We start from the raw sequence: 16,646 nt of genomic DNA on the forward strand, positions 1-16,646 counted from the left end.
CTCTGGAAACATGTCAGTCGTGTCATGTTTTGTTCAGATAAATGCTCAGAAATTCAGATTTTTAACAAAACTTTCGCCATCCCTAGAGGTTCTTAAGTCCTGACTTGACAAAGCCCGGATGGGTTGATTTAGTTGGGATTGGTCCTGCTTTGGGTAGGGGGCTGGACTCAATGACCTCCTGAGGTCTCTTCCAGTCCTAGGATTCTATCTCAACCCCTTGAGTTTGGAAGAAAAAACATTTGGAAACTTGTCCAGAACATTCTTCCATGAAATTGCTGGTTTCCTTGCTTCTGGGTAATCTTAGCTAAGGCTATAGAGCAGACTTCATGTTCACTTCTCAGTGCCTCTAGGTTACAAGAGGTAGGAAACATTCTGCAAGGAGGAGAGAGAGGCCAGATGCCTTTACTCAGACCAAAACACGACCTGTTGTTCCAGGCAAAAGTCACTTGCTGTGGCACCTGTTCTTAAGAACATAAAAATGGCCATATTGGGTCAGACCAAATGTCCATCTAGCCCAGTATCCTGTCTTCCAACAATGGCCATTACCAGATGCCCCAGAGGAAGTGAACAGAACAGGTAATCTTCCCATGATCCCTCTCCTATCATCCATTTCCAACCTCTGCCAGAGACAGTTGTGTCACTCTCTGAATGCTGGGCTTTGGCACCTGCAGGTGCTGCTGCCAAGCACCAGCCTAATTTAGAGAAGCTCTGAGCATCTGAGCCTGAAATGCTGGGAGAAGGGGCAACTGAGTTTCATTTTGTAGGTGACAGCTTTGTAGCTGCCATTTGCTGATGGCCACCTAAGGAAAAAGAAGCAGTCATGGAGTGAAAGGAATGGTTGAGTCAAAGTAATGCTGGTTAAGAAGTGGAAAGCAAATGGTGGCAACGAATGATGAGTTTTTAGCATGGAAATAGATAAATAGCAGGGACTTCTAGCGCTTGCCTGCAGGGTCCATGCGTCCAGTTAGTTCATGATACATTCATGCAGACTCACACACTGTCTAGACAAGCCCACGAGTCTTATTCAGGACTTAAGATATTACCCTTAGGATGGGGAAGAAGTGAGGAATTCTAGTGTACTGCACAAAACTAGGCAGTGCACAAAATGCTGGCCTATGAAATTCAGTGTAAATAAATGTAAGATAATCTACATTAAAGGGAAAATGCTGGACTACTTCCACAGTGATCAGTTCTAAATTAAATGTAAGCATTCAGTAGTTAGAATTAGGCCTCATTTTGGACAGCTGTGTGGAACAGTGGTTTAAAAAAGCAAACAAAATCTTAGTTTGAAATAATAAAGGGATAGAAAATATAGCTAAAAATATATTACTATGTAAACTGATGGTGGGCCCTCACCTTGAATACCAGTTCAAAAGGGGATACAGCAGAAATGGAATAGGTCCAGAGAAAGGCCATGAAAAAGATCAGAGGCATGAGGACAGACTTTGACTGCATATGAAGAAATTAAAAAGGCAAGGACTTTAGAGAAGAGAGACAAATAAGTGGTGACATAATAGAGGTATATGTAGTACTGAACTGGACAGAAAAGGTCAGTCAGCAGCACCTGTTTGCTCCTGTAATACAAAAATAAAGAAACACAATGAAACTAAAAAGAAATTAATTTAAAACTGGTTCAAGGAAATCCTTTAGAACATATTCACCATTCAGTTTCTGGTACTTATTGCTACAAGAAAAGGCAGGACAGATTGAAACTCTCTTAACCGGGACTTTCTGGTCTGGCAACATCTGTGGTTCAGCATGAGCATGGATATTCCAGGAGCAGACAGTCCCCCTGGAGGGTTTGCTCCTGGGAGCCCTATAGGCTGGCAGAGCTGTGGGAAACCTATGCGTGGCAGCAGGGCTTTCCAGCAGAGCGGTAGGTGCAGAAGCCCGGTGCAGAGAATGCGGAGCTGCCCGGAGGAACCTCGTGCTCAGAGTCAGTGGGGCTGCACAGCACAGCACTGAGAGCCGGGTGCACGAAGATGGAGGGGCTGCCAGGCACTGGAGCAGGAGCCTGGTGCACTCACAGGTGGTGGGACTGCCTGGCACAGCAGTGGGAGCCCGGTGAGCAGAAGCGGTGGGGATGCCTGGTAGGGCAATGGGAGCTGACAGGGCAGCAGGGCCAGCAAGTGTGGGGAGCCAATGGGGAGGGCAACAGTCCGGCCAAGGCGGGAGGGGTCTGGCAGCCAGGAGGCCAGAAATGACCTCCCCTGGACCGGCAAAATCCCTCATATCGGACCGGTCAGGTCCAGAGGGTGCGGGATCAGGGACGTCCAACCTGTAGTAGGGTTCTAGAAAAGACTATTGGATTTAGGGCCTGATTCAGAGCATGTTGTAGTCAATAGGAGTCTTTTCATTGACTTCAACAGTTTTGGATCAGGCTCTATGGGCACAATTCTGCAAGATGCTGAGCACCTTGTCCTTGATCCAGGAAAGCTTTTAGGCATATGCCTAACTTTGAGCATGTAAATCATCCCATTGAAAAAGACCACTTAAATCATATGCCTAAATTAAGCGCCTGCTTAAATGTTTTGCTGAATCAGGGCCAAAGTGCTCAGTACTGAGCCTTATATGAATAAAAATATCTACAATTACACTCTGAAGAAAAGAAAAAGCTATGTTGCTTCATTGGGGAAGCAAATATGTAATAGTCCAGTTGCCAACAGCAACAATAACAGTTATATAATAAGAGGCAAGCAGGACTGAGTGAGATACTGGGAAGAAATGAGCACAGGCTAGAAACTCACTCCTTCTACAGACTGGAAAGATGTTACCTTTATCTTAAGGCTGCATTAAACTCAGTCTGTCATTTTCTCCTGGAAGAAATGAATAGGCTGCTGTTGGGGCACTTCATTGAAACAGCCATTTTCTTAAAAGCATACCCACACCTAGAATGTTCAGCAGACCAAAGAAATGAATCCACACACAGTAAATAGTTAGGAAGAGGGAGTTCTACTGGGATCATAGCAGATGTGAATCTCTCCACAGTTCAGGTTCCAGCCACATTCTACAACCCATCCGATTTGCAGCATTGTACTCACTGCAAATATTGAAATGCTCATATTTGGAAAAAATTACAGTAAAATCTCATTAGACGGGAGAATTTTTCCAGCAGAAAACAAGCAGAGTGAGCATATTCTTTGGAGTATTGATTTTAAAATGCCTTTAAAAATCGTAGTGTATAATTGCAACCTGAGTGGCAACTGACAGAGGGCACAGTGGGTGCACAGAGTTTTATCAGGATTTCCTGGACCAGATATATGTAAAATAATTCACCAATGGTAGCAAAGTGTGAAATCTCCACTGAGAGCCAGTAGCCCGTGGTCATCATAATCACGGTGGATGTAAGTAAGGATAATAGTTAAGGAGTTAGGAAGCTGTACTGAAAATTATGTTGTTCAGGCAAGCATTCGGTATAAGCAATCAGGGTCTGAGACAGGCTCCTTTCAAACAAAAGGTAAAAGATGCTTATCTCTGAGACTGGTCATGTATGAAGTGCTTGTCTGTAGTATTCTGAGTCAAATACTAATCAAAAGATTTCAAAATCTTCAACAGAAGAAATGGACAGGTAGAAATAAACAGCAGGAGGGGATCCTTTTTACGTGGAAAGACAATGCATTGTTGGGGTATAGCAGAGGTGCAGAGATACACTCTGGATCCTTCACCGAGAAGGCAAGCTAACAGAAGATTTATCTTACAAATAGAGGGTCACACACCAGCCTGGCTTTAAAACACTGATAGGATGTTGGATGAGTGCTGCTGTGCAAGACAAACTATCCAATTAAGTTTAGGTTCTAGAATGCATGTTATAACATTATTTTATATATAACCATGTATTTTCAATACATCACTTGGATCTCTATACACACAGAGAGGTGATCTGAGGTAAAACTGGTAAGCGGGGGTGTGTGCTGCTATGAAAGCAGCAAATCTGTGAATACTGAGAGTCCAATGCATATGGTCTGCATGGTCCAAAGTGATGCTCATGAGGGCTCTGGGATTGGAATTTGTGAATATTGACCTGCAGAGAGAGGGTGAGTGAGAGAGAGCAGGGTCAACTAGGCCTAGAGTATCAGAGGGGTAGCCGTGTTAGTCTGAATCTGCAAAAGCGACCAGGAGTCCTGTGGCACCTTATAGACTAACTGAAGTGTAGGAGCATAAGCTTTCGTGGGCAAAGACCCACTTCGTCAGATGCATGTAGTGGAAATTTCCAGAGGCAGGAATAAATATGCAGGCCAGGATCAGGCTGGAGATGACGAGGTGGATCCAATCAAGGAGGATGAGGCCCACTTCTAGCAGCTGATCTGGAGGTGTGAATTCCAAGAGAGCAGAAGCTGCTTTTGTAGTTAGCAAGCCATTCACAGTCTTTGTTTAATCCAGAGTTGATTGTGTCAAACTTAAAGATGAACTGTAGCTCAGCAGTTTCTCTTTGAAGTCTGGTCCTGAAGTTTTTTTGCTGCAGGATGGCTACTTTTAGATCACGAAAGCTTATGCTCCTACACTTCAGTTAGTCTATAAGATGCCACAGGACTCCTCGTCGCTTTTACAGATTCAGACTAACACGGCTACCCCTCTGATACTTGACACCATGCAAGGCACTGCATTTAGCCGTATGGAGTGGAAATCTATCAACCTCATGAAGAAACTTGCACAAGTACAAACAGATATCATCTTTCTCTCCAAATGAAAACGGATGGACATTATACCAAATGGACTGAAGGTGAAAAATCCATTGCTATCTACATATTGCACAGACTACAGTGAGAGATTATGCCATATACTATCCAAAAAACTGAGGAACCACCTGATCAGCATCCTGTACAGCAAACAGGAAAACATCAAAAAAGAGCTCTCCAATCTGGAGTCTCTCATAAAACACCAACCTTCTGCACAAGTGGACTTTACTAAAATAAGACAGGAGATCTACATTGCACACTTCACTTCTCTACAGAGGAAAAAGGACTGTAAGCTGTCTAAAATCCTACCTGCCACATGGGGCCACAACAGTGGTACCCCTAACTCACCCAGCAATATCGTCAATCTCTCCAACTACACACTCAGCTCGGCAGAAGAATCTGTTCTATCTCGGGGACTCTCTTTTTGCCCCGCCACCCCCACTAACATGATTCAGTTCTGCGGTGATCTGGAAGCCTATTTTCGCCGTCTCCGTCTCAAGGAATACTTCCAACACAACACTGAACAGTGCACTGACACACAGATACCTTCCCACCAACAGCACAAGAAGAAGAACTCCACATGGACTTCTCCTGAGGGCCGAAATGACAGTCTGGACCTCTACATAGAATGCTTCCGCTGACGTGCACAGGCAGAAATTGTGGAAAAACAGCATCGCTTGCCTGGTAACCTCAGTCATGCAGAACGCAATATCATCCACAGCCTCCGGAACAACTGACATTATAATCAAAGAGGCTGACAAAGGAGGTGCTGTTGTCATCATGAACAGGCCTGACTACCTAAAGGAGGCTGCCAGACAACTCTCCAATACCAAATTCTACAGGCCTCTTTCCTCAGATCCCACTAAGGAATACACTAAGAAACTGCACCATCTGCTCAGGACACTCCCTAAACAAGCACAGGAACAAATCGACACACCCTTAGAGCCCCAACCAGGGTTGTTCTATCTATTACCCAAGATCCACAAACCTGGAAATCCCGGACGCCCCATCATCTCGGGCATTGGCACTCTCACTGAAGGACTGTCTGGCTATGTGGACTCTCTGCTCAGACCCTACGCCACCAGCACTCCCAGTTACCTTTGTGACACTACGGATTTCCTGAGAAAACTACAATGCATAGGTGATCTTCCAGAAAACACCATCCTAGCCACCATGGATGTAGAGGCTCTCTACACAAACATCCCACATGCAGATGGAGTACAAGCTGTCAGGAACAGTATTCCTGATGATGTCACAGCACAACTGGTGGCTGAACTCTGTGAATTTATCCTCACACACAACTATTTCAGATTTGGTGACAACATATACCTCCAGACCAGTGGCACTGCTATGGGCACCCGCATGGCCCCACAATACACCAACATTTTTATGGCTGACCTGGAACAACGCTTCCTCAGCTCTCGTCCACTTACACCCCTTCTCTACCTACGCTATGTCGATGACATCTTCATCATCTGGACCCATGGGAAGGAGACTCTGGAAGAATTTCACCATGATTTCAACAGCTTCCACCCCACCATCAACCTCAGCATGGACCAATCTACACGGGAGGTCCATTTCCTGGACACCACGATACAAATAAGTGACGGTCATATCAATACCACCCTATACCGAAAACCTACCGACCGCTATACTTACCTGCATGCCTCCAGTTTCCATCCCGGACACACCACACGATCCATTGTTTACAGCCAAGCACTGAGGTACAACCACATATGCTCCAACCCCTCAGACAGAGACCTACACCTACAAGATCTTCAACAAGCATTCTGTAAACTGCGATACCCACACGAGGAAGTGAGGAGACAGATCGACAGAGCCAGACGTGTACCCAGAAGCCTCCTGCTATGGGACAAGCCCAAGAAAGAAACCAACAGAACACCTCTGGCCATCACCTACAGTCCCCAGCTAAAACCTCTCCACACATCATTAGTGATCTACAACCCATCCTGGACAATGATCCCTCGCTTTCACAGGCCTTGGGAGGTAGGCCGGTCCTTGCCCACAGGCAACCCGCCAACCTGAAGCATATTCTCACCAGCAACTATACACCGCACCATAATAACTCGAACTCAGGAACCAATCCTTGCAACAAACCTCGGTGCCAACTCTGCCCACATATATACACCAGCAACACCATCACAGGACCTAACCAGATCAGCCGTACCGTCACTGGTACATTCTCCTGCACATCTACCAACGTAATGTATGCCATCATATGCCAACAATGCCCCACTGCTATATACATCGGCCAAACTGGACAGTCCCTACGTAAAAGAATCAATGGACACAAATCTGATATTAGGAATGGCAACATACAAAAACCTGTAGGGGAACACTTCAATCTTCCTGGACACACAATTGCAGCTCTAAAAGTAGCCATCCTGCAGCAAAAAAACTTCAGGACCAGACTTCAAAGAGAAACTGCTGAGCTACAGTTCATCTTTAAGTTTGACACAATCAACTCTGGATTAAACAAAGACTGTGAATGGTTCGCTAACTACAAAAGCAGCTTCTGCTCTCTTGGAATTCACACCTCCAGATCAGCTGCTAGAAGTGGGCCTCATCCTCCTTGATTGGATCCACCTCGTCATCTCCAGCCTGATCCTGGCTTGCATATTTATACCTACCTCTGGAAATTTCCACTACATGCATCTGACGAAGTGGGTCTTTGCCCACGAAAGCTTATGCTCCTACACTTCAGTTAGTCTATAAGGTGCCACAGGACTCCTCGTCGTTTAGGCCTAGAGGGGAGTGCTTGCATTGCCTGTGGTCATTGTAGTGAGGGAGGTAACCCCAGCAGGCAGACCAATTTTACTCACCTTAAAGGCAAGTGGTTGTTAGTTGCCTCACAACTCTGAGAACCCCTGGGAAGCATCGCAGTAAACTAAGGTCTCTCTATTAGAGCCCTGATGGAAGCCATCTCCTTATACATTCAGAGAGTGTTTCACATAAACTACATCACATAAACATCTGTGTATAGCAGTTAATGGCAGATCACATTATTCATATGAGGAATAAAAATGCCTCCATTTTACAGAGACTTTTCCAACCATATTCCCAAAGTGCTCTACAAGGTAAGTAGCATTAACCCCACTTTATTGATGAGGAAACTGAGATACAGAAACTTTTCCAAGATCACCCCGCAATCCAGTGGCAGGACCCAGTTTTCCAGTGCTCCAAAGTCCCATAGTCATGGAAAGAGGTGTAGTCACTTTTTGCTAATGAGTAGATGTAAGCTAGCAAATGTATAACCAGCAGCCATTTTATACAATCCTTTAACCTATTAGTTCTTCCATATTTTTCTATGACTAAGGTTTCAATTTCAACATTTTTAGCATTTTTGTTTGTCATCTTTTTTTACACTAGGAATTTTAGGCTACAGTTACCATGTCCAAGAATGATACATGAGCTAAAATGCAGATTGCTACCATAGAATGCAGAGCACGTGGTGTTTTGTAAATGATGCCTGCAAGATTTGCGTACAAGTATGAGCACAGTTCTTCTCCGGGCACTGTAGTTAATGAATCAGATGATGACTATAATACATTATATTGTCTGTCAGAGGTTAATTGCTCTTGCCCTCTGTGTCTTTTCCCCATACAGAGCTCAGCTTTTGCTTTGTCCTTTACTCCTGCCAAGTGACAACTCCTGTTGAAAACAGCTTGGTGATGTGTTACCCTATATCAGGTGTGTTATATGCTGTTGATCAGGCATAACCTGCAGACTTTTGGTTATAACGGCGTGGCTTGTTCCATTTGGATGCACTGTACGTTGTCTAGGGGTTAATTCTTCCTGCCCTCTTGATCTTTCCTCTGTGGGGTACCCTTCTTTGTTTTTTCTTTCTCCCTCCCCTGAGGCAAATGACAAAACCTGTGTCAACAGCTGTACAATTTGTCCTGACCATCTGGTAGTATGGAGGGCTGCACTAGTGCTTTCATGTCTGAGGTTACAGTTTGACTTGCACTCATAGATATAAATCAAGGGTATCTACCTTGCTGTAAGGCACAGATTGTGCTAGATGCTCTACAGAGGTATAGGAAGGAAATGCCTCTTGCCCCAAGGAGCTTACAATTTAAAAAATCAAATAGATTAACAGACCTATGTGGGGGAAGTGAGTATGATACAACATGTACAGGCAGTCCCCGGGTTACATGGATCCGACTTACATCAGATCCCTACTTACAAACGGGGTGAGGCAACCCCGCACTAGCTTCTTCCCCCCAGCAGACCAGGGAGACGCGAAGCTAGTGCCCCCCCCCCCCCCCCCCAGCAGACCAGGGAGACGCGGAGCGGCTTTTCTCAGCAGACGCCTCAGCTTGAGAATAAAGGACTGAGGGAAGTGAGGGGTGGGAGAATAAAACTGAGCTCTGGAGAAATGTTTGGCTAGAGTTTCCCCTACAATATGTACCAGTTCCGACTTACATACAAATTTCAACTTAAGAACAAACCTACAGTCCCTATCTTGTACATAACCCGGGGACTGCTTGTATATAAGCAATGGTTTATTATTTGCATCTCTCTCAGTAACTGAATCCCAGCTATCTTCTACTTAGGAATTATTTGGCAGCCGATTTCTTGTGGGCCTTGTGGCAGTAGTGGGTCCTTAGAGGAAAGAGTAACTAAAAAGCCTGAACACCAGTTCTAGTGTCCTGTGGAAGAAACTATTAAGCTTGTGGAAGGCTCAGACATGTTGGACCCCAAAGCTGGCATAATGAAGAAAAGAGTATAGAAGGCATTATGATGAGATCATAGGCAGTTAAGTGGATTAAACGCAAACCCTTAAAGGACAACAGGTATGAACTTGGACTGGTGGAGATGGGGAAATCAGTGGAAGGACTCAGAGGTGATCTGGTCAGATCTGCAATAATATGATAGTAGACAAGAAAGTGATGTAAGAAGCTACATTTTGCATAGACTGGTGGGGAAGAGTAGTATATGTCAGGGAGTCTGGCAGATTTTGTTAACAAATTGTGAGGTTTATTTTGCATTTTAGATTCATCCAAAGTCAGAAACTCCCAGTTAACATCAAGAAAACCCAAAATTTCACCCAGTTCCACTCTCACTTCTCATGGAGTAAAAAGATGACTCATTCTCTGTGCCCAAAAGCTTCAGAGGGGTAGCCAAGTTAGTCTGTAACTGGAAAAACTTAAACAACAACAAATAGTCTAGCAGCACCTTAAAGACTAACAAAACATGTAGCTGGTATCATTAGCTTTTGTGGATACAACCCACTTCAGATGACTGAAATATTAGAAGTCCAGGTCCAAGAATAAATAAGAGAAGGGGAGGGAAGGGAAAAAAAGAGAAAAAAGTGAATTGGATTGTTCAAGTTACAAGAGGCTGATAAGAACAACTTGCACCTCTAAGTACCCATTGTTTGGTTGGATAAGTCATCCGCATCCTAATGACGTATCTATTATATATGAGGCATTTCACATCCCAGTGGATTGGATGATGAACAATTCAATTACAGGCCACTAAGTAACTGTTCAATTTTCCTCCCCTCATTCGAAGGAGCAGATTGCTGAATCAAGCTTCACAGAAAATGGTGCCAGGGACAGAGACGCACTTGTTGCAAGTGTGGTTTGATGGTAGATTGGATGGGATGCAGATGTCATGCTTCTCAAGGCCATGTGAACACCACAAAACAGGAGAAGATTGCTGGCCAATGACTCTTGAGTGTGGTGTTTATTGCTCGGTGTGATGTAACTTCAGGGTGGTCTGCTGAGTCTGACCCAAGGCCTGTTGAAATCAATGACACAAATGGAAAGATGCCTCATGTCTTCATAACAGTCAGTGATGGTGATTAGTTTGGAGACCTGGGATTATGCAGGCTGAGTTAGTACTTTAATCCTTATGCACCACGTACTGCTACTGGCCCTCAGCTTTAGGTCTGGAGCAGCCAGACAGGGAAGTTATCGAGAAGGAGACACCTTCTTTCTCATACCTCAGAAAGCACATCTGTTGTCCCTGTGATCCTTCTACTACCATGCAGCATTCTCAAGAGATAATTTAATCCATTTTACTAGTAATAAGGTCACTTTCCATTATATTTATCCTGTTAACTCTCTTCTCTTTCCCCTCAGACCTCCCTTAAATGAGGAAAGGTTGTAAAATTGGTCATTTTCTTTTCAAAGAGTATAATAGACACTGTCATTTTTAAGGCTGATGATAGGCTTGCGTGCTAGAGGAAGAGCTCTTTCCTCCCAACCATTCATTGTAGCCAGAGGCTTGAGGAAGTGGGGTTGCAGCAAGGCAAAAGGAACCCACCTCTGAAAACAATTTAAAATCTTTCTTTTTTCATTTTTATGCATTTACTTTGAGACTTCTGGGCTCGGTGGTCTTTCCTGACTGCATCTGAAGTGAATCTTACATCAAACAACCCAGCACAGCAGTGATTTCACAGCACTGTCTGATATTCCCTCTATGTACCAGGCGGGAGGAGATTTCATTTCATGCATCATTCATAAACTCACTGCTGGGATTCCACATGTGACTACAGCTCCCTTTCCTACTGCAATGCCTTAACACACACAAAAAAGAGAGCCATATACTCTTCTTTCATGAAGGTTGCTCAGAGATACCATAGCATACAAGGTAAAGAGGAACTATTTGGTTCGTTGCCTAAAAGTTTTGCTTGGGCATGTTGTATAGTGTTTTATGGAAATGTTTCACAAATGTACTGACAGGAGTCTCTTGTGGCCTCAACAAAAAGTAAAAGAGAAAAGAAAACATTTTTTTAAGGGATGAGGGGGGTGAAAAGAGCTGCTTGAGAATTTCAAGTGCTTAAACACAGTCTTATAGTCAGTCAAATCAGTTTATTTTACCAAGTTAAACCAATAGATAACAACCTCCTTTCCCTCAAATCTAGGATAACACTATATTTTATGTCTTTACCAGACTTCTATCTGTCTCCTTTCCCTCCTTAACAGTGGGTGGTAGATCTTTCCCTCCACCATCTGGAGCAGCTTTCTGTCACTAATTGGCTCAGTCAATATCCCATCTCAAGAGACATCTGTTCTCCCTGACCTATGCTTCCTTTTCTAATAAAATAATTAACTCTTACCCCTTTGATCTTTCCCCATTTCCCCTGTCAGAATCAAGGTCCCTGAAACTTGGCTGTTTTCCCATATTTTTCACTCAGCCCTATCATAGGTTCAGGTGGTTTTTGCCTGGCCCATAGTAACCAAGTGCATTTGTGTTTGTGAGCATAGACTGTAACCTGCTGGGTAGCATTCTCTGATATTCTGTAAGAACGATGGTGTATAAAATCTATTGTAATTGTTTGTATTTTGCAGCTGGGCTTCCTGCTGGGCCATAAATCAGATTCCCTTTGAGCCAGGGCTGGATGAGTTTATAACAAGAGAGTTCTCTTCACCTCAGATGTCTTCCCCAGAAAGTGCTTCACCTGCTGAGCTAGGCGGACTTTTCACTGTACTCCTTCGGGGGTAAGGGAGGGAATGATAGGAAGTTCCCAACTGTGGAATCAGTTCAGACAAATGGAGTTGGATGGAATCCCCTCCCTGTAGGAAAACCTCTTCTCCCCTGCCTAAATGTAGCAACCTCCATCTCCTCATTAAATGCCATGATTTAATTTTCTTTCGAGACAATGGCAAAGTTCCCTTTGACCTCATTGCCTATGCTAAACCCTTGTGGTTCTCCATCTCCTGCCTTTCCCTCTCAGTTGTGTATGTATATTTGTGGGGTAGCCGTGTTGGTCTGTAACTGAAAAAAGAACTTAAACAACAATGGTCCTGTAGCACCTTAGACTAACAAAAATAGATTAATAGTATTGTGAGCTTCCATGGGCACAACCCACTTCACCATATTTGTCATCTGAAGAAGTGGGTTGTGCCCACAAAAGCTTCATGATATTATTTATATATTTTTGTTAGTCTCTCAGGGTATGTCTACACTACAAAGTTAGTTCGAACTAACGGATGTTAGTTCGAACTAACTTTCATAGGCGCTACACTAGCGCTCTGTTAGTTCGAATTTAAATCGAACTAACGGAGCGCTTAGTTCGAACTAGGTAATCCTCATTCCACGAGGATTAAGCCTAGTTCGAATTTACTAGTTCGAATTAAGGGCTGTGTAGACCCTTAATTTGAACTAGTGGGAGGCTAGCCCTTCCCAGCTTGCCCTGGTGGCCACTCTGGCCAACACCAGGCAAACTCTACTGCCTCCCTCCCGGCCCCAGAGCCCTTAAAGGGCCACGGGCTGGCTACACAGTTTGTGCCAGTTGCAAAGCTGCCAGCACCCGTGCCAGCACACCCAGCAGCTGATACCCATGAGCCAGCCACCCAATGACACCCAGCCCTCCCCCTCTTCCCGGGACCAGCCTGGTGGCTCCCAGGACCCTGCCCGGGGCCGCAAGAGGCGGGCGCCCTCGTGGTCTAGTGCGGAGATCGTGGACCTCATCGAGGTTTGGGGGGAAGCCTCCAATGTCCATGATCTCCGCACTAGCCACAGGAACGCGGCAGTCTACGGCCGCATGGCTGCCAGCCTGGCCGCCAGGGGCCACCAGCGCAGCCGGGAGCAGGTGCGCTGGAAAATAAAGGACCTGCGGCAGTCCTACTCCCGGGCCTGCCTGCCAGGGGCCGACCCGGAGGCGTGCCCCCACTTCCAGGCTCTGGACCGCCTCCTGGGGGCTCATGCCGTCCCTGCCCCCCAGGACGTGATAGACCCCGGGGTAGAGGGACCGCTCCAGGAGACGAAGGAGGAGGAGCAGGAGGAGGGCTCCGAGAACCAGGAGCCTGCCGGCAGCCTGCCCAGGACCCGGGACCCCCGAGGCACCCCACAGAGCCGCTCGCCTGTGTCGTCCGAGGCCGGGGAGGCGTCCACCTGTGAGTACCATCATGCTCCCCTTATGTGTACGGGGGGCTGGGGCGAGAGGGAGCCCCGGGACCGTGCGCCTGGGCCTTGCCCACCACGGAGCAGCAGCTGGGGATCCTGCAGGGGCCCTGGCCTTGCAGAGGGGAGCTGGGTTTCACACACCTGGGCCCCTGGGGTAATTGACCGCTGGTCTTGTTTCACCATAGCCGCAGTACCTGGACCTGCAGGGCGCACCAGCCCGCCTGCAGCAGCTGCCCGTGCCCGGGCAAGCAGGAGAGCCAGGAACCAGGAGGAGTACCAGAGGTGGCACCTCCAGTTCCTGGAGCAACAGCTCCGTCTCCAGGACCACTGGGTCCAGGAGGACCTGAGGCTGCGCCAGAGGAGCTTGGAGGCACTGGAGGAGCAGGGCCGTGCCCTGCGAGGCCACCTCCAGAGCCTGCTCGACCGCTTCCCAATTCCTCCTGCTCCCCCTGCTCCTCCCCCTGCTCCCCCTGCTCCTCCCCCTGCTTCCCCTACTCCCCCTCCTGCTCCCTCCACACGCCCTGTCCCTCCTGCCCCACCCTCCACAACCATTCCCCACCAATGCCCCCGGACTCGCAGCGTTGCGAGACAGGAGAGGCAGCTGGACCCCCACCCCTGAGCTTTCCTTTCCCTTCCTCCCTTCCCTCCCCTTCCAGCTCCCTCGTCCCAGGTTTCCCCTTCCTCTCTCCCACCTTCCTTCCTCCCTCCCTCCCCCCACCCCAGTTATGTAAAATAAAAAGTCGTTTTTGTTTGAAAAACAGGTGTCTTTATTTGACAGTAGGTAGGGAGGGGAAAGGGGAAGTGGGTAGGGTGGAAGAAGGCCCCAGTGGGGCATGCAGGGAGAGGTCAGTCCTCCTCCTCCACCAGGAAGCTCTCCCGCAGGGCTTCCCGGATCCGGACGGCCCCCCGCTGGGCTTCCCGGACGGCGGCGGTGTGGGGCTGACCGTAGTGGCCAGCCATGCGGTCAGCCTCAGCCATCCAGGCTGGCAGGAAAGCCTCCCCCTTTCGCTCACATAAATTGTGGAGCACACAACATGCTGCCACCATGGGAGGGATGTTGTGCTCGGCCAGGTCCAGACGGGTGAGGAGGCATCAAAAGCGGGCTTTCAGTCACCCGAAGGCCCCCTCCACCACGATGCAGGCCCTGGTCAGCCTGGCATTGAAGGCCTGGCGGGAGGGATTGAGGTGCCCCGTGTAGGGCTTCATCAGCCACGGCTGCAGTGGGTAGGCGGCATCCCCCACCAGGCAGACGGGCATGTCCACGTCCCCAACCCTGATGTGGCGGTCGGGGAAGAAGGTCCCGGCCTGCAGCCGCTGGCACACGGAGGAGTTGCGGTACACCCGGGCGTCGTGTGCTTTGCCGGACCAGCCCACATTAATCCGTGAACTGGTCCCGGTGGTCACACACGGCCTGCAGGAGGATGGAGAAGTACCCCTCGCGGTTGACGTACCGGGACGCCTGGTGTTCCGGGGCATGGATGGGGATGTGCGTCCCGTCGATGGCCCCCCCACAGTTGGGAAAGCCCAGGGCGCCGAACCCCCGGATGACGGCGTCCGGGTCGGCGAGGCGGACCACCCTGCGGAGCAGCACCCGGTTGATGGCCTTGACCACCTGCGGAGAGAGACACAGCAAAGCGTCAATCAGTGGGGCGCCCGGGTGGCTAGGAGCCTTCGTGCCCTGGCAGTGCCCCGCGCCCCACTCCCGGAAGCAACTCCCCTGGTGGCGTGTAGTACGGCCGGGACAGACCGACCCCTCTGGTGCGGGGTGCTTTCGCCTCCTCCCGCCCCCCCTTTGTCCCTGGGGCGGCCCATCCCCTCCTTGCAGTCCCCCTCCCCCCCCGGGCTCAGTGGCCGACGAGTGCCATGCCTGCATGAGCACCGCTCCGACAGTGGATCTCCCCACACCAAACTGGTTCCCGATGGATAGGTAGCTGTCCGGCGTGGAGAGCTTCCAGAGGCCGATGGCCACCCGCTTCTGGAGGGGGATGGCGGGCCTCATGCGAGTGTCCCTTCTGTGCAGAGCAGGGGCGAGCCACTCGCAGAGCTCCAGGAAGGTGTCCCTCCTCATCCTGAAGTTCTGGGTCCACTGTCTGTCTTCCCATCGCTCCAGGACGATGCGGTCCCACCAGTCGCTGCTGGTGTCCAGACGCCAGATGCGGCTGGGCACGCCGGTGCCGGGGCGCCGCCGCGGCTCCTCCACAGCCCCCAGGGCGACCAGGTGGAGAGGCAGGGGGCTGACATGCACCAGGTGGTGCCAGGCTGCCTCAAGCCATTGCTGGCAGGCTTGCAGCAGCAAGTCCAGAAAGTGCACCAGAAGGTGCAGGGCGAGCTCTGGCTCCATGTTGCCACCTGCGGCAGCGTCCCCGAAGGGAAGCACCGACACAGACGGGCACAGAGACCAACGCTTTGCTGTCCCTCGGCGAGGTTGGCAAGGAAGCAGGAAAAGCTGAGAACCGGCTGTCCGGGAGGGGGGCGGGGGGGTTCCCTTTAAGCACGAGCCTCAGAGATAGCTTCAGACAGCAGCCACACAAAGCAACTACTGACCTGATGCCCTGCCAGAACCGGTTTCAGCCGCCCTTAAATGCCCCCCTGCATCCAATCAGTGTGGACGCGCTAGTTCGAATTAGCAAAACGCTAATTTGAACTAGTTTTTAGTTCTAGATGCGTTAGTTCGAATTAGCTTAGTTAGTTCGAATTAGTGCTGTAGTGTAGACGTACCCTAAGGCAGTGGTCACCAACCAGTAGACTGGGATCTACTGGTAGATCTTGGAGCCTCTGACAGGTGATCCTAACTGGTTTGGCCAGGGAACCTAACTGGTTTGCCCCTCCATCCACTGTCATGCTGCTCCTGCCCTCTGCCTTGGAGCTGACCCTCTGGGAGCCTCCTGTTTGCAGTTCAGACTGTGGGAGGGAGAAGGGGATGCTGATGTAAGAGTGTCCCTCCTCCTACTACTCCTGTACCGTATCTCCGCACAGAGAGAAGGGGATGGAGGGAGCTTGGCAATGCAAATCTGTCACTCTCACACACTGTGTGTGTGTCTGTCATTCTCACAAACACACAGGCTGTGTCTACACTGGCGCGATCTTGCG

Source organism: Pelodiscus sinensis, chromosome 2 (genome assembly GCF_049634645.1).
Source record: "Pelodiscus sinensis isolate JC-2024 chromosome 2, ASM4963464v1, whole genome shotgun sequence".
Lineage (NCBI taxonomy): Eukaryota > Metazoa > Chordata > Testudines > Trionychidae > Pelodiscus > Pelodiscus sinensis.